We start from the raw sequence: 17,190 nt of genomic DNA on the forward strand, positions 1-17,190 counted from the left end.
GCTTGAACGAATATTTGAAACAGCAAATGTGAGAAAATCCAAGAAATTTTGAAAAAGAAGAGGTAGAAGGATTTGCCATTACAGTTAGCAAAACCTTTCAAACAGATTAAAGATGTTAACATTTTTTCAGAAAGTAAAGAAACTATAAAGAATTACGAGTCCAGGCCGGATGCAGTGGCTCACCCCTGTAATCCCAGCACTTTGGGAGGGCAAGGCAGGCAGATTGTTTGAGTTCAGCAGTTCGAGACCAGCATGGTCAATATGGTGAAACCCCGTCTCCACCAAAACACACACACACACACACACACACACACACACACAAATAAAATTAAGCTGGGTGTGGTGTACACCTGTGGTACCAGCTAAGGTGGGAAGATTGTATGAGTCTGGGAGGCAGAGGTTGCAGTGAGCCAAGATTATGCCATTGCACTCCAGCCCTGATGACAGAGTGAGACCCCATCTCAAAAAAAAAAAAAAAAAAAAGATGTAAGTCCAATTCCAGGTGGTCCAGGTAGGCCTCCTGGTGTCATGGAGAAACGGGTCTGTGACTAGTGCCCCCCACAAATTTCTGTGATACTGGAGACACCATGAACAAACACCATCACTGTCTATGGCAACAAGAGTCTTCTGCTATCTTAGCCTATTTGTGGGAGTGAATTCTTTTGGGGATCATGCGGAAACACATCTGTGCCATTTAAAAAATGTCACTCATGTCTATGGTATTCTAAACCTGCAGAGTTACCTCTGGGACTTTCCATGAAAAAGGCTCATTGGCTTAGGTACTTATGAAATAAATTAATTGGCTGTATTTATGAGAAAATTTTTCAGAGACCTCTTATCTTTTCAGAGATCTATGAAAAGATACAAAAGGAAAATCGCAAGCAGAATTCAGATTTACAACAAAGTAAAACTTCTTTGTATGCTCAAACTGTCTGCTTTGGATCCCCTGTGGGATTTATAAAGAAGACCACTCCACCTTGTAGTCTGGTAGTTCAGATTAACCTTCCTCAGTGTCTCCTCTGACCTATCCAAACTCCTTCTTGAAAAAGCTTAAATTCTATTTGAAATAAAGCTAGTTTAAAAATTGTTGGTAAAATAAGAATGTCTCAAAATTGTCAGTATTAAATATAATTCAGACATTTTTGCCTTGGGTCTACTGGTCAGATTTACAGTTTCTTCTTCGTTATTTTAAGGTCATCAAACTGTCGCTCCTGAGATATTTTAAATATTTGTTTGATTTGTCTGAACTTACGTTTTTGGTTTTGAGCCTTTAAATTCTGCAGTCTACACAGGTGACCATGGTGAGGCCCAGGTACATACATTTATCTTCAGTACCTGGGCCACCAGCTGCAGGGCAGAGCCAGGCCCTATATGGTCCTGCCCTCCTGGTCCAGTAGTGCCTCCTGGCCATGCTAGAAGGGGCTGGGTCCCCCAGACAGACGTAGTCTTAATAGCTCTGTCCAGGACTCTGTACCTGGTACATAGCAATTAAAATTGCTTCCTGCTAGGTTTTATACTGGAAATTAGTAAGAGTCAAAATTGCAATATATGTAATTAAAACAACTAGATATAAAGAAAATTATTTTACAAGAAAGGCAGGATGCTTTTTGGTGAGGAAAGTTATAAGAAAGACAAAAGATGTGTTTTTTGTTTAAAAAAGTAATTCCGTCTAGTTTAGAGGTTATTTAAAAGTTTTACAATGAAGGAAAAAAATGATATAGATAAAACTAAATTGATAAAATAAGTTAGAGAAGAAAAAAACCTGAAATAATTTTGTAAGTAGTTGTAAAAAATTTACAGAAATCTTATCTTGTGTGGTCAAAGTTGACTGAGATTGAATTTATTTATAAGGCTTTATTAAAATTCACTTTAATAGTACTACATTGAGGCCCTGCACAGTGGTGCATGCCTGGAATCCCAGCACTTTGGGAGGCTGAGATGGGTGGATCACTTGAGTTCAGGAGTTCGAGACTAGCCTGGGCAACATAGTAAGACTTTGTCTCCACAAAAAGTACAAAAAAGGAAAAATAATAATAATAATAATATATTGAATTTGTTTTTCTCTTCTGAACAAGATTTTTGTGTAGTATTAATAAAAAAATAACAAAAGACTATAATTTGCCTTTTGAGTAAGCTGCAAAATAGAAGAAACATTCTGTTTGCATCATACTGTCTTTATTGAGCCTTTTGATTTTTTTGGAAAATGGGGTTGCTTTTCTTTTTTTTTTTTTTTTTTTTTTTTTTTGAGACGGAGTCTCACACTGTTGCCCAGGCTGGAGTGCAGTGGCGCAATCTCGGCTCACTGCAAGCTCCGCCTCCCGGGTTCCCGCCATTCTCCTGCCTCAGCCTCCTGAGTAGCTGGGACTACAGGCGCCCGCCACCACGCCCGGCTAATTTTTTGTATTTTTAGTAGAGACGGGGTTTCACTGTGGTCTCGATCTCCTGACGTTGTGATCTGCCCGCCTCGGCCTCCCAAAGTGCTGGGATTACAGGCTTGAGCCACCGCGCCCGGCATGGGGTTGCTTTTCTATCAAAGAGTGAGGATTCTTGATTTTTGAAATCTCTAAACTATCACCAAATCAAATTTCAAATTCCAAATTATATCTTTTTGACCTTAAACCAACTCTTGGACATTCCAAAAGGGCACGCAGAAGCCCAAGCGAAACACATTAGGCTTACTGGGCATGTTAAATTATATGGGAAGCATTATCAAATAAGAATAATGTTTAACCATGTCCTACAGTCACATTAACATGAACAGGTCAATATGTGTTCCAAAACTGCATGAGATTCCTGGAAATCTGATACGTCTTAGGAAATGTAGTCAGTCATAATTCTAATGCTAAACTGTTGTATGTCACAGAAATAACTAAATTTCCTTGTCAATTGTATCATTATTATTATGAACTCTTATCAAGTCTTTAACCATGGCCCATTTTTAAGTCTTATTATCCGTGGTAAATTGCTTTTTCCTAATACATCTTCAAAAAGATCCCCCTTTATTACAAAGGATACAGATGAAGAGCCAGATAAAGAGATGTAGATGGCAAGGTATTGGGGGCAAGGGGATGCAGGGCTTCCATGCCCTCTATGGACATGCCACTCTCCCAGCGCCATGTGTTCAGCAACCCAGAAGCTCATCAAATCTTGTTGTTCAAGAGTTTTATAGAGCTTAATGTTCAGCACCCCAAAGCTCATGGATAGGGCTGAAAGTTCTAACCCTCTAATCACTTGGTCTTTCTAGTGATCAGCCCTATCCTGAGGCTGCCTAGGGGCTCTACCTAGGCAGAGTAGAGTCACCTCATGTGACTAGCATACACTCAGGTGTGATCAAAAGGGGATCATTATGACAAAAAACATGCCTATCATGGGGGGGAGGGGATTAATGGATACAAATATACAGCTTGACAGAAGGAATAAGACCTAGTGTTAGATCAGTAAGGTGACTATAGTTTATAATAATCTACTGTACATTTTAAAATAGTTAAAAGAATGTTTCTAGCATAAATACAAATATTGAAAGTGATGGCTAACCAAAATACACTGACTTGATCTTTACAAATTATATGAATATATTAAATTATCACATGTACCCTGAACTATGTACATCTATTATGCATCAGTTAAAAACATTTTTTTAAAGACATTCCTATCATTCAGGAAATCCAAGGGTTGGAGGAGCTCTGTGACAGAATTGGGAAGATCAATATATTCAGTACAATACCACACTATTTAATGCATCTTTATGACCCTGATACCCTTTATAGAGCTTCCTTCCTAAAACAGTATATATTACCAAGTACATAAACCTTAAACTAAATAGTGCTTTATTCTAATTAGATTTACATAGATTTTTCTTGAATCATAATTATAGTTATCACAAGTCTTAGACATCACCTAGTTTAAATATCTTAATTTAAATGAAAAAAACCCTAAAGCCCAGAGATAGAAATGGACAGTCCAGTATCACTCAGCTTATTAGTGGTAGTCCATGGTTTTTATTTGCTTTCCCTTCCTCTTCCAAATTTTTCAGCTTCTGAGCCTTTGGTTATATTGTTTTTGTTTCATAAACGTATTCCCTCCCATTCCTTTCTAAATTCCATTTTTAAAGACAAAATTTCATTTCATTTATTTTCTTTTATTTTGAGACAGGATCTTGCTCTGTTCCCCAGGCTAGAGTGCAGTGGCATAATCACAGCTCACTGCAGCCTTGACTTCAAAGGCTCAAGCAATCCTCCCACCTCAGCCTGTCAACTAGCTGGGATGACAGGCATGTGCCACCATGCACAGCTAATTTTTGTAGGTTTTTTTTTGTTTTTTTTTTTTTTTGGTAGAGAAAGAGTTTCACCATTTTGCCCAGGCTGGTTTCCAACTCCTGGGCTCAAGTGATCTGCGAACCTCAACCTCCCAAAGTATTATGGTTACAGGCGTGAGCCACTGAACCCGGCCTCATTTCTTGATTAAGCAATTTATCCACCATCTAACTTCTTATACAGCTCTTTAGTTATCTATTTCTGATATTCCATTTTTTCACTTCAATTATTTTATGTCTATATTTCTATTTGGTTCTGTTTTACAGTCACCAGTTCATGCTTCATAACTTTAAATTCTGACCTCATTAAATAGATATTTTTTATTTTTATTTTTTATTTTTTTGAGATGGAGTCTCGCTCTGTCGCCCAGGCTGGAGTGCAGTGGCCAGATCTCAGCTCACTGCAAGCTCTGCCTCCCGGGTTTACGCCATTCTCCTGCCTCAGCCTCCCGAGTAGCTGGGACTACAGGCATCCGCCACCTAGCCTGGCTAGTTTTTTGTATTTTTTTTTTTAGTAGAGACGGGGTTTCATTGGGTTAGCCAGGATGGTCTCAATCTCCTGACCTCGTGATCCGCCCGTCTCGGCCTCCCAAAGTGCTGGGACTACAGACTTGAGCCACCGCACCTGGCCTAAATATTTATTTTAAAGACATTTTCTAATGTCTTTAGTGCCTGAATATAAATTTTCAGTCTCTTTCAATGGCATAATTTTTGTCTGTAAGCTCACTTTAAAAAAAAATAAGAGCAATCTTTCACGGTGGTCCCATACATGTTGTATGTTGTGGAAATCAACCCTTGGGGGCAGTTTTAAGTTTGCCTCTATATGAGATCTAGAGGGTCTACAGGCTAAAACTAGCTTCTACGTTAGTTTCTGTGTTAGATGGTTACATACCTCGGGTAGAATTCCAAAGTCAAATTCAAACAAGTTGAGGCTTAGGATTCTACCTATGGTGTGGGATGGATGGTTTAACTCTTGTCTCAACCCCAGTGAGGATACAGTCTTCATTCATGGAGAGAAAAGTGTTTCCCCATTCTCAGCTTCCCAATATATGTCTAATTTTGGTTCTGAATGTTGAACAGGCCTTGGGAACTCAGTTTCCATCTCCTGGCAAGCAATAAACACTTCAGACCCTAAGTAGTATTTATGTACTGTATTTCTTCCCTGTCTACCCATGGAACATTTGTCTTCAATCAAGCTCACTGCTATAGGTTCTTTCTTCATTCCTGCATGCGGAGATTTCTCTCTTGCTTTCAAACTTGGCTCTGTGTTGTTTCAATTTTACTTACCATCTCTGTGTTTTTAGAGCAAGAAAGGGAGATTCTGGCATGTGACTAATTGATCACTTTAAACTGGAAGTTGATTCAGTTTAAACCTATATCATAATTATTTACTCATCTATTGAGCACCTACCACACGCCAGGGCCGGAATGAGGCCTACGGTTAGTATTGCTCTCATAATCCTACTTAACACTACAGGAATCCATGTCTTTTTAGCCTCTATGAAACTTACACCATCAGATTTGGTTTTCCTTTTTCTTTTTGAGACAGAGTCTCGCTGTCACTGTCACCCAGGCTGGAGTGCAGTGGCACGATCTTGGCTCACTGCAGCCTCTGTCTCCTGGATTCAAGTGATTCTCCCGCCTCAGCCTCCCAGGTAGCTGGGACTATAGGCACACACAACCATGCCTGGCTAATTTTTTTGTATTTTTGGTAGAGATAGGGTCTCTTTATGTTGCCCAGGCTGGTCTCAGACTCCTGGCCTCAAGCAATCTGCCAGCCTTGCCCTCCCAAAGTGCCAAGATTACAGGTGTGAGCCACTGCATCCAGCCAGATTTGGTTTTCTTTAGGTAAACATCAAAAGCATTCAACAGAATCTATTAAATCACCACCATGCAATATATTCTGTTAATGTTCTATTACCAGGAAGTTATAAAGTCCTATATAAAGCTCACCTTTGTGCTTTTTAAAAGAACTATAAACATGAACAAAACCAAGAAAAAGAACTTGGCCAGGTGCAGTGGCTCACACCTGTAATTCCAGCACTTTGGGAGGCTGAGGCGAGCGCATCACTTGAGGTCAGGAGTTCAAGACCAGCCTGGCCAACGTGGTGAAAACTCACTTCTACTAAAAATTCAAAAATTAGCCAGGCAGGGTGGTGCATTCTTATAATCCCAGCTACTCAGGAGGCTTAGGCATCAGAATCGCTTGAACCAGGGAGGTGGAGGTTATAGTAAGCCGAGATCATGCCACTGCACTCCAGCCTAGGCAACAGAGTGAGACTCCATCTCAGAACAAAATCTAACTCACCCTTTCTCAGTTTTAAATTAAAAAATAGACATATATCTGTATAGGCTTCCCAAGTGTTCCTTTTTTAAAAATTTTAAATTTGTATGGGTATTCAGACACACACACACACACATAGAACCAGCATTGTGTACTTACAAAGTATCTTCGCTATCTGAATCTAATAATTGATATCTATTAAATACGTACAATCTAGAAGGAGAAACAGTGGCAGAGCCTGCTTCGAACAAACTCCGTTGATTTTACTTTTAAGAGAGAGAATTTGCTATATAAGAGAATTCTTCACTGGATTTCTTTAAATAGCAAGATTTTTCAGGCTATTTTTAAATTTCAAGTTACTCAAATTTGACTTTTATACATCGTTTCAGGATTATGTTGCATGAAAGGTCCATGGCACTTCATTTCCATTTATTAGCGTACTCCAGAAAGTACCAGCAGTTGGTTCTACAAGTACAAATTCTATATACATCATGTTTCTACACTTTTAAAATTAATCAGTATCAAATTACTAATAATGTTAATTATATCAGCACAGTGTTAAAAATATGCACACCAAGTAGCTTTCTCCCCAGAATCCCCAACATGGCGACAAAAGTATTATTAACAAAATTGGGATGGTTGATACTCTGCTAAGTGGTGAAAAAAACCTATTTAAATTTTAAAAATTGTCATTTAAAAAAAGTTTTTTTTTTTTTTTTTAAGAGATAGTATCTCACTCTGTCACTCAGGCTGGAGTACAGTTGTATAATCATAGCTCACTGCAGTCTTGAACTCCTGGCTCAAATGATTCACCTGCTTTAGTCTCCCAAGTAGTTGGGACTATAGGCATAAGCCACTGTACCTGGCTGATTTTAATATTTTGTAGAGCTGGCATCTCACTATGTTGCCCAGGCTGGTCTTGAACTCTTGGCCTCAAGCAATCTTCCCACCTCAGCCCGTGAGTTGCTAGGATTACAGGCATGAGCCATCACATCCAGCTAAAAAGAAGTTCTAAAGTAATTCATCATATGTTTGTGTGGCTCTTCCGGGAGAGACAGCATTATTTACTACAGTTACAACTTTGGGCCTGGCGTCGTGGCTCAAGTCTGAAATCCCAGCACTTTGGGAGGTTGAGGCAGGCAGATTGCCTGAGACCAGGAGTTCGGGACCAGACTGGCCAAACCACGGCAAAACCCTGTCTCTACTAAATATACAAAAAAATTAGCTGGGTGTGGTGACAGGCACCTGTAATCCTTGCTGCTCGGGAGGTTGAGGTGGGAGAATCGCTTGAACCCGAGAGGCGGAGGCTGCAGTGAGCGGAGATCATGCCACTGCACTCCAGCCTGGGCAACAAGAGCGAAACTCCATTTCAAACACACACACGCACACTTTGGTGATTAGTACTGCAAACTAGGTAAATCTAAAATGGTATGGAATACATTTTATTTTGAATCAAAGGCAATCCCCCAAAAAATGCATTTTGGAATCATCAGTTAAGATCAGGTTTCTGATATATGAAATATTCTATTTTCAACTCCTAGTTAAAATCTTGTTCCTATCAAATAATGAATTTGGGCCCAGCACAGTGGCTCATGCCTGTAATCCCAGCACTTTGGGAGGCCAAGGCGGACAGATTACGACATCAAGAGATTGAGGCCATCCTGGCCAACATGGTGAAACCCCATCTCTACTAAAAGTACAAAAATTAGCCAGGCGAGGTGGTGCGTGCCTGTAATCCCAGTGACTTGGGAGGCTGAGGCAGGAGAATTGCTTGAACCCAGGAAGTGGAGGTTGCAGTGAGCAGAGATTGCGCCACTGCACTCCAGCCTGGTGACAGAGTGAGACTCTGTCTCAAAATAAATAAATAAAATAATGAATTTGGCTTGTATATAAAGACAACATCACCTCTCAAATCTACCTCACAGAAAACTGTGATGATCAAATAAGAGAATATATGCAAAAGAGTATTATAAAGATAAAACATATTATTCAAAGTATTAGAGAATTTAATTTTATTAGCAAGTGATAGAGTAAAATAAAATATAAAAGTAATTTTAACAGTGTCTTTAGTAGGCATAAGCAAAAAAATAACTTAAGGAAAAAACCAATCTTTGCAGAAATCAGAACTCAGAACACTTACAGAGAGAAACAGACAGGTGGGCTTAATATCTGCTGGAGACAAGACAGAACGCGGAAAACACACACCTAACTCCTTATGTTACACAAAGATGACAGAAGGAGAACTACAGGAGCGAGGGAAGTAAAAACAGCAAATAAAAGAAGGTGGGGATTCTAATTTTGAATAACTAAGTAAAATCAAGCTATTCACTGGAGTTTCTTTCTTTTGTTTTTTAGACAGAGTCTTCCTCTGTCACCCAGGCTGGAGTGTAATGGCACGATCTTGGTTCACTGCAACCTCCACCTCCCGGGTCAAGCAATTCTCCTGCCTCAGCCTCCCGAGTAGCTGAGATTACAGGCACCCACCACCATGCCTGGCTAATTTGTATTTTTAGTAGAGACAGGGTTTCACCATGTTGGCCAGGCTGGTCTCGAACTCCTGAGCTCAGGTGATCCATCTGCCTCAGCCTCCCAAAGTGCTGGAATTACAGGTGTGAGCCACTACACTTGGCCGGAGAGTTTCTTGAATACTGGAATATGCCTGTGGTTTCCTGCCCTGGTATGGCCACTGCCTTGCTCTTTCCATGAGTAAGCATGGACAAAAGAACTACTTCAAACAGGGAGGCAGTGGAACTCACCCTCTGGGTGGTATTTATAAACTGCACTGGGACTAAAGCTGTGAAGACATTGGCTGTTGGAGACTATTCTCCCTGGCCCCCTACCTGGGGGGAGAAGGAAACAGTCAACACCTGAGAAAGACTGTTCACAGGAGACCAAAACCCTAGACACTGTTCACTAGAAAGAGCTCAAGACAGGGCAACAAGCACAGGCCTTGCGGTCAGACAGAGTGGAGAGTGAATCTGGACTGGACTCAGCTAATTACCAGTTCAGAATCAGTTGTGTCACCCAGGCATTCCCAAATGGTCTCTGAATTGGTGTTAGTTTAGGACATGTTTTTGACTGGTCTATGACCAAATGAGGAAAAACTAACACAACGTAATACAGTTTTTCATAATATTATTCTGTTTTTATGTTGTAATTATGACCTTCCTACCTTTGTGGTGGTAAAAATGTCCCTTTTTAAAGAAAAGGATCAGGACAGTAGATTAAGTAGGTTTTTTGTTTGTTTTTTTGAGACAGAGTCTCAAAAATCACTGTCGTCCAGGCTGGAGTACAGTGGTATGATCTCGGCTCACTGCAACCTCAGGCTCTCAGGTTCAAGTGATTCTCCTGCTTCAGCCTACTGAGTAGCTGGGATTACAGGTGTGTGCTAACACGTCCAGCCAATTTTTGTGTTTTTAGTAGAGACGGGGTTTCACCACATTGGTCAGGCTGATCTCGAACTCCTGACGTCAAGTGATCCACCCACCTCTGGCTCCCAAAGTGCTGGGATTACAGACATGAACCACTGCGCCCAACCAGATTGCAGTAGTTTTTAAGAAGGTTCTTAACCTTGACATAACTAAAAGTTGGAGATCTTATGTCTGGTCCCAATTGTCCCCCACACATACAGTTTTTCACTTGTCCACTAAGTCCAAAAGTCTGGAAGCCATTGACTTAGATGTCCCATTTTTCTCATCAATAAAGTGGGGGAGGGGAAACTTACAGAATTCTGTGTAGTAATATCGATATACATATTATTAATATACTCCTTAGAGTTTTACAATAGTATCAGTATAAAGAGCTTGACTACTTGACTTGAAAGTTTGCTTAATAAAACCCATACCAAATAGTCTAGCAGAGTGGTCAAAGGGCGAGTTCTGGAGTCAAACTGCCTGGATTTAAATCCTGTGGCTAACACCTGTAATCCCCAGCACTTTGGGAGGCCAAGGAGGGTGGGCTGCTTGAGCTGAAGAGTTCCGGGTCAGCTTGGGCAACATGACAAAACCTCATTTCTACAAAAAATTCAAAAATTAACTGGGGGTAGTGGCATGCGCCTGTAGTCCCGGCTACTTCAGAGGCTGAGGCAGGAGGATGGCTTGAGCATGGGAGGTTGAGGTTGCAGCGAGCCATAATAGCACCAGGGCACTTCAGCCTGGGTTAGAGTGAGACCCTGTCTCCAAAACGAAAACAAAACAAAACAAAGCAAAACAAAATAAATCCTGGCTTTGCCATTTACTAGCTCTGTGATGCTGAGTAAGGCACAACCTTCCCGATTCGCATTTTCTCATGAGTAAAATGGGAACATTAAACAACAAGACCTATTTAATAGGCTGTTTTAAGATTTAAATTAGATAATCTATTTAAGATGCTTATCACAACACCCTCTAGGTGCTCTAGAAGCTAGTTATAAGCATTACTATTAGCAGTTATAGACTAAGGTGGTCGCAAGGTGCCTTCTAAATGCCTGCTAGTTTCTGCATCAACATCTTTTAATGATGAAATTAATATAAGAGACTGAAAGGATAATCATGATTAACATTTATTTAAAATATTTCAAATCAAATCTCTAAGTCAAGAATGAGAATTTGGATGGCATACAGATACAGGCAACATTAAATGTCATCCTAAACAAGTATATACAGAATCAATGTATTTTTTATCACTTTTGAAATCTGTACATATTGATCAAAGGAGGTATAATATGCTACCATAAAATCAAAATGGTAACTTTCAAATAAAATAATTTCTAATAAAAGATATCTTTTTATAAAGTCAATGTAATTTTTAGTGTGAATTTTGTCCTCTAACATTAATCCCTAGTAAATATAGGTTTTAATGTTATTTGTGTTTCAAAATATGGCTCACGCCTGTAATCCCAGGACTTTGGGAGGCCGAAGGAGGTGGATCAGTTGAGGTCAGCAGTTCGAGACCAGCCTGAAAAACATAGTGAAACCCCGTCTCTACTAAAAATACACACACACACACACACACACACACACAATTAGCCGGGCGTGGTGGCGCATGCCTGTAGTCCCAGCTACTAGGGAGGCTGATGCATAAGTGCTTGAACGCGGAAGGCGGAGGTTGCAGTGAGCGGAAATCACCAACACTGCACTCCAGCCTGGGCAACAAGAGCGAAACTCCGTCTTAAAGAAAATAAAATAGGTCTAGTTTGTCTGAAATTCACCAAAATCAATTAGAGTTTTTAACTTAATATACAAATTATACATATATAACTAGAAGTTTTTAATTTTACAAACTAAGATCCCAAATGGTAAATGGGTTTTTTCCTTTATGAATATTTTGTTTTCATAAATATATTAAGACAAAAACATACAAACACCCTCTAAGGGTGTCACCCATAAGCAGTTCTCAGGAATAGCTATTAAGCATAAATATATTACTCTCAAGAGAATATTTCTACAGAAGCATAGCCCAACATTTGCTATTAATGCCCGATAAAAGTCATACTGGGAGCCAGGCGCAGTCGCTCACGCCTGTAATCCCAGCACTTTGGAAGGTCAAGGTGGGTAGATCACTTGAGGTCAGGAACTCGAGACCAGCCTGGCCAATATGGTGAAACCCCGTCTCTATTATAATTACAAAAATTAGCTGCCCTCAGGTGATCCACCCACGTCGGCTTCCCAAAGTGCTGGATTACAGGCGTGAGCCACCGCGAACGACCTATATGTATGTTTTTAAAAACAACCGTTTCTCTCATCTAACAGAATATTTGCAAATTGAAAATCAAAATCATGGGTACAATATCGCAATTAGCTTAACAACATGAGCAATGCTTAAGGAACACGCACGTTTATGGGAGTGGGGGTGAAGGATGCAGCTATGAAGTTATACCACTTGAGTTTGAATCTAGGCTTTGTCACGTTAAAACTGTGGTCTTGGGCAAGTTACTCAACCGACATAAACCTTAGTTTCCTGGTTTGTAAACTGGAGACAGTAACAGTATCAACCTCAAAAGGGTTATTTTGAGATAATCCGTGTAGAAACTAGCGCTCTGCCTGTCACCAGCGATTAACACATGCTACTATTGTTATCGTTATCAACTGCAACACTAACAGAAATAGCAATGCTATTAACCGCTTTGCTTAGAGGTGATAGCCACAAGCATCAGGAAGGTAAATCCACAGACAGAAGATGTTAAAACCTTTTGTAAGAAAGCACATGTTAATTTGATCACGCTTCTCACCACAAGCAACATAAATTTTCTAGAATTATCTCTGGAACCAAAAAAGAAAGTCGAAACCTAGGACCACCTAGATAACACCATATGCAGAGATAGTTATCTCCAGCGTGGAAGAAACACGTGCCAATCCCGATCCACAGATGGCATTTCATAAGAATAGACGAAATCAGTCCAATCTTATAACTCTCCAGCCCGCAGCAAGTCTTTTTTTTTAAAGGGAGGAGCCACACACAGCCTAACTCCTGCCGTTAACTCGGCCCGACTGAATAAAAGAGATAGACTTGCCAAAGGGGTTTCCAGCCACAAAAGTCCTTCTGCGGAGGGGTGCAGAAAGAGCGAGAAAGAGATGCTGGCGTTTGGGAGGCCCAGGGCCTCGCTCCGGGGCGAGACGGGGGCGCCCCGGCATCAGCGTGCGGAGGAACCTGGAAATCGCGCGCAGGGATGAGCCGCGGTCGCTGGAACCCGGGTCGCCGCGACGCAGCCGGTCTCTCGCCCTCAGCGCGGACTCCGCGGGCCGCTTCCCTTCCCCCAGCCCCCACCGCCAGGCCGGGACCGGCTGGGGCCGCACGCACGGAAGCCGGAGGCGCGGCAGCGCTGGGCTCTCGGGGCCGGGCCAAGGGAAGCCGGCGCGCGCTCCTCTCCCGGACCCCCGCCCGGGCCCCACCTCGCCGGGCCTTACCAGAGGTCTAGCGCCGCGACAGGTGGTGCTGCCGGCGGAGAGGCTGCGCCCTGCCGCCCGCCCTGGCGATGCTCAGCTCCCGCGCCGCCCGGCCCTCCCCTTCTGCGAGCCTCCCGGAGCCGCCGCCAGCTCAGGCTCGCACAGGCGCGGGCGGCCCCACACCCCGAGGTAGCCCGAAGAGCTGCAGGGTGAGAGGAGGGCGAGCGGAGCCGGCTAGGCGCGGGGCCAGGAAGGCAAGGCCCACGGAAGGCGCGGCCCACGGCGGAGACGGACGGGTTCGCGGGCCAATGGGAGGCAGGAATCGGCCTGAGGGGCGGACTCCGTCTGGAGGCTTAGCGAGCGGCGCCGGGGTTCCTGCCCTCAGCGCCTTCCTCAACTCAGCTCTTGGAGGTTACGGTTCTGAGGCGGGGCGGGTGCCTTCGTGAACGCGATGCTGCGGGTGTGAGAAGTGCAGTGCAGAGTAGGAGGAGGAGCTCCGCCGCTCCCTGAAGGAAGCCGGGGCTGGCCGACCGCGCCCCCAGCACTCCCGGCCCTGGGGTCCTAGTCTCCAAACCCGCCGAGGCCAGGGAAGCTGGGAGTTGGGGTCCGTGCTGCCTGAGCCACAGAGGAAGGGGGAGGACGGGAGGGCAGGACACTGCAAAGGAAGGAGGAAGAACACCCAGGAAATGCGAGGCTTCCGCACTTCAGCGACGCTTTCACTTTCCGAGCTGTTTTGTGTGCGGAGGACTTGCTCTTCCGCAGAATTCTTTGCCACTCCTTGTGGCTGCTGGCAAGATTATTGGCCTGCGGGGAATTTACCAATCACCTTCACTGTCACAGTCACCATACATAGATGTTCAATGTTCTGCCTCAGAAAAGCAACGGAACACTTAATTGTCTTGTCCTTGAAAGCAGCAGGGACCGTGCCTTCCTACATCCCTACCCCCGCCCCCGCAACTGTTGTGACATGGGAGGATATTTCTTCACCCTTAATTCAGAAAATGTTATCACCCAAAACTCTTTACTGTAATGAGTTCGTGTACTCTTAAAACAAGGCAAGGTAATGTTAATTTCAAAAATAAGATGTAAAATATAAAAAAGAGGCAAGGCAGAATAAAATGAAAAGTGTTGGAAATGTAGGTTTAAGAAGATGGAGTGGAAGTAGAGAAGAGTGAATTTCTCCCTCCTAAACTCTGACAATTATGTAAAATCTGGGGCAGCCGCCCCTCTCTGAACATTGAAGGGTGGGGCGGAAACTCCAGTTAGGTGATAACCCATAGGTGTGGTTGCTATAATAACCACCGCAGGCGTGGAGAAGTTATAAATATGCATGACCTAAAGTAACCCTGCTTGCCAGGAACTTACAAGATGCAGCAGGTTGGAGGAAGGAAACGAAACATTTCAAGTATCTTTCTACATAAACGCTTCATTAGTCGAGGTGAAATTCTTTTGTCTTTGAAAGACAGTTGTGGGGGTGGGGAGGGTGGACGGGAAATGGGGAGATGTTGGTCAAAAGGTAAAACGTTTTAGTTAGGAGTAAGTTTTAGAAATACCGCACAGCGTGGTGACTAGAGTTCATAGTGTATATTTCACAATGGCTAAAAGAGTAGATTTTAAATAGTCTCACCAAAAATAAATAAGTATGTGAGGTAATGGATATGTTAGCCTAATTTGATCATTCCACAACGTATTGAAACATTACATTGTACACCACTGCATAAAAGTATATACTTTTTTTTTTTCTTTTGAGATGGAGTCTCGCTCTGTCGCCCAGGCTAGAGTGCAGAGTGCAGTGATGTGATCTTGACTCACCGAAACCTCTGCCTTGCTTGTTCAAGCGATTCTTTTGACTGAGCCTCCCAAGTAGCTGGGATTACAGGCACCCGCCACCATGCCCGGCTAATTTTTCTGTTTTTAGTAGCGACGGGGTTTCTCGCCATGTTGCCCAGGCTGGTCTCAAACTCCTGGCCTCAAGTCATCTGCCTGCTTCGGCCTCCCAAAGTGCTGGGATTACAGGCATGAATCATCCGCGCCCGACCATAATTATATGCAATTATTGTTTGTCCATTTAAAAAATTTAAGGACAGTTTATTCTACATTCAAATACTCCCAGGTTGAAGGTTGTAGAGAGCTATCATGGAGGGAATTTATTTTGCTTAAATTGAAGTCAATTCATTCCTTATTAAATACCTGCTACTGTCAAGGAGGTAGACACTGCTGTTTTCTGGTCTGCTCTGACAATTTATTTCCCCTTAGCCACTTCCCGTGATTGGTCAAAGACTTTCTAATGAAAACAGAACTATATCCTGGCTAACACGGTGAAACCCCGTCTCTACCAAAAATACAAAAAATTAGCCGAGCGTGGTGGTGGCCGCCTGTAGTCCCAGCTACTCGGGAGACTGAGGCAGGAGAATGGCGTGAACCTAGGAGGTGGAGCTTGCAGTGAGCCGAGATCGCGCCACTGCACTCCAGCCTGAGTGACAGAGCGAGACTGTGTCTCAAAAAAAAAAAAAAGAAAAGAAAAGAAAACAGAACTAACTTTTTCTGCTACTGTGCACACACAGTCACCACAGAATACAATACTTCACCTCTAGTCACCAAAATGTGTATAGGTTGCTCCTCACTAACAACCAATTCTTCAGCTGTGACCTGGTGGGTGTCCTATCATTTAACTCCATTCTGATACTATCTATCAGGAGATAGTGTCTCATCGCACAAGTTGAGAGCTCAGTCTCACAAGAGTGTCCCCCACTTTGGATGCCAGTCACAAGTCCCAGGTTGCCATTACCCTGTCACTGGGTTGTATTAATTTGCTAAGATGGCTCACAAAACTCAAGGAAACGCTTTACTTACATTATAAAGGATGTCATAAAGGACACAGATGAACAGCCAGATGGAAGAGATGCATGGGGCACAGTATGTGGCAAGGGGTGTGGAGTTTCCATGCCCTCTCTTGGCTTCCCACCCTCCAAATGCTTCACGTGTTCAGCAATCAGGAACCTCTTTGAACCCTGTCCTTCTGGAGTTTTATGGAGGCTTCCTTACATAGGTATGATTTATTACATCGTCGACCATTGGAGATCAATTCAACCCCTATCTCCTCTTCCTTCCCAGGAGTTCAGGGGGCAGGGGATGGAGCTAAAAGTTCCAATCCTCTAATCACGTGGTTGGTTCCCCTGGCAACCAGCCCCCATCCTGAGGCTATCTAGGAGCCCACCAAGAGTTGCCTCATTAGAACAAAAGATGCCCCTGTCACTCAGGAAATTCCAAGGGATTTAGAAGCTGTTTCTCAGGAACCATGGCAGAGACCAAATATACATTCCTATTCTATCACAATGTCACAGGCTTCTTTTCCTATCCAGTATAGTGACATATGGCTACTGAGTACTTGCAATGTGGCTATTTTAAGTTGAGATATGCACTGGATTTGCAGACAGTGCAAAAAAAAATGTAAATAATGGAAATAACTTGATTTTTAAAATATTGATCACACGTTGAAATAATATTCTGTATATTTTGGGTTCATGCGATGTATTATTAAAGTTATTTTTTAAATCTCTTTTACTTTTTAAATGTGGCTACAGAAAATTTAAACTTATATACATAGTTTCCATTTGTGGCTTGCTCTGTATTTCAGTTGGACAATGCTGGTCTAAGGTGACCCTGTTAGAAACACATACAAGGAAGCCGATGGCTGGGGCTTCTGGAAAGGCTTTTTTTTTAAAAAAAAA

The 17,190-nt window shown here is 42.6% G+C and overlaps 1 protein-coding gene across 2 annotated transcripts in view; it reads right to left on the reverse strand.

Moving 5' to 3' along the window:
* ME2 (malic enzyme 2) overlaps positions 1 to 13,701 on the reverse strand; it is a 71,163-nt gene extending 57,462 nt beyond the window's left edge. The window contains exon 1 of one of the 2 annotated variants that reach the window (XM_015121988.3): positions 13,481 to 13,701. The gene's annotated coding sequence lies outside the window, so the exon portion shown is untranslated. Of the gene's footprint in view, positions 1 to 13,086 lie in introns of both variants that reach the window. The other variant, XM_077975458.1, reaches the window with a different exon arrangement.
* Positions 13,702 to 17,190: the final 3,489 nt, after the last annotated feature.

The sequence above is a fragment of the Macaca mulatta genome, chromosome 18 (assembly GCF_049350105.2).
Source record: "Macaca mulatta isolate MMU2019108-1 chromosome 18, T2T-MMU8v2.0, whole genome shotgun sequence".
Taxonomy (NCBI): domain Eukaryota; kingdom Metazoa; phylum Chordata; class Mammalia; order Primates; family Cercopithecidae; genus Macaca; species Macaca mulatta.